Raw genomic sequence first — 2,050 nt, 5'->3', positions numbered from 1 at the left:
CACCCTAACACTTATCCTATGCCTAAACCTCACCGAAACACTAACTCTACCCCTAAACCTCACCCTCACCCTAATCCTAACTCTAAATCTAACCCTAACACTAAACCTCACACTAACACTAACCCTAAACCTCACGCTCAACCTCACGCTCAGCTTAAACCTAAGCCTAAGCCAAACCCTTACCCGAAACCTCACCCTCACCCTAGCCTTCACCCTAACACAAATCATAACCCTAACCCTAACCCTAAGCCTAACCCTCACCGTAACCCTAACCCTAAACCTTACTCTCACCCTCACCCGCACCTTAAACCTAACTCTAACCTTAAACCTCACCCTCACCCTAACCCTAAACCTAACACTAAACCTCACCGTAACCATAACCCTAAACCTCACCCTCACCCTAGTCCTCACCCTGACCCTAATCCTAACACTAACCCTCATCCTAACCCTCCCCATAACCCTAAACCTCACCCTCACACTAACCCTAACCCTGACCCTCACCCTCAGCCTCATCCTCACCGCAAACTTAACCATAATCATAACACTAACATTAACCCTTAACCCTAAGCCTAACCCTAACCCTAACTCTAATCCTCACCCACACAGTCACCCTCAGCCTAACCCTAACCCTAACCCTAACCTTAACACTACCCCTATCCCTAAACCTAACCCTAAATTTAACCCTTAACCTAACCCTAATCCTCAACTTCACCTGCACCCTAAACCAAACCCTAACCCTATCCCTCAACCTAACTCTCAGACTAAACCTAAACCTAACCATAAGCCTCACACTCACCCTCACCCTAACCCTAATCCTAAACCTAACCCTATCCCTAACCCTAACCCTCACCCTAACCCTCACCCTAACCCTCACCCTAACCCTAACCCTAACCCTAAACCTCATCCTAAACCTGACACTAAGCATAAACCTAACCCTCATCCTAATCCGAACCCTAACCCTCACCCTCATGCTCAGCCTACCTAAGCCTAAGCCTAACCCTCACCTTAACCCTCACCCTAACCCTAACCCTCACCCTCACCCCAACCCTCAGCCTAACCCTAACCATAACCCTAACCCTCACACTCACACTCACTCTAACCATAACCCTAATCCTAATCCTAACCCTAATCATACACTCAGCCTCAGCCTAACCCTCACCCTAACCCTAACCCTAAACCTAACACTAACCCTAAACCTAACCCTAACCCTAACCCTAAACTTCACCCTAACGCTAATCCTTAACATCACCCTCACCCTAGCCCTTACCCTAACCCGAAACCTAACCATAACCCTCATCCTAACCCTTCCCCTAAACCTAACCCTCACCCTCAACCTCACCCTCAGCCTAACCCTAAGCCTAACCCTAAACCCAACCCTAATACACACAATCACCCTCACCCTAAACCTAATCCTATCCCTAACCCTAACCCTAACCCTAACCCACCCATTAACTCTCATCCTAACCCCAACCCTAACACTAACCCTAACTCTCAACCTAATCATCACCCTAACCTTAACTCTAACCCTAAACCTCACCCTCATCCTAACCCTAACACTAACCCTAACCCAAACCCTAAACCTCACCCTAACCCTCACCCTAACCCTCACCCTCACTCTCACCATAAACTTAACCCTAAACCTAACCCTAACAATAACCCTAATCCTAAACCTCACCCTAACCATAGCCCTCACCCTAACCCATACCCTCACCCTAACACTTACCCTCACCCTAACACTAACCCTAACCGTAACACTAACCCTCACACTAATCGTAACCCTCACCCGAATCCTAAACCTCACCCTAACCCTAACCCCAACCCTCACCCTAGCCCTCACCCTAACACTAAATCTAAACTTAAACCTCACCCTAACCCTAACCCTAAACTTAACCCTGAACCCCACGCTAACCCTAACCCTAACCATCACCTGCACCCTCAACTTCACTGGAACTCTAACCTTAACACTAACCCTAACCGGAACCATCACCCTAACCCTAAACTGAACCCACACCCTCAACCTCAGCCTAACTCTAAGCCTAACCCTAAAGCT

This window comes from Dipodomys merriami, unplaced genomic scaffold (assembly GCF_024711535.1).
Source record: "Dipodomys merriami isolate MVZ:Mamm:240054 unplaced genomic scaffold, mDipMer1.0.p SCAF_221, whole genome shotgun sequence".
NCBI lineage: Eukaryota > Metazoa > Chordata > Mammalia > Rodentia > Heteromyidae > Dipodomys > Dipodomys merriami.
The sequence above is the reverse complement of the archived record's forward strand: the minus strand, read 5'-3'. Positions refer to the sequence as shown.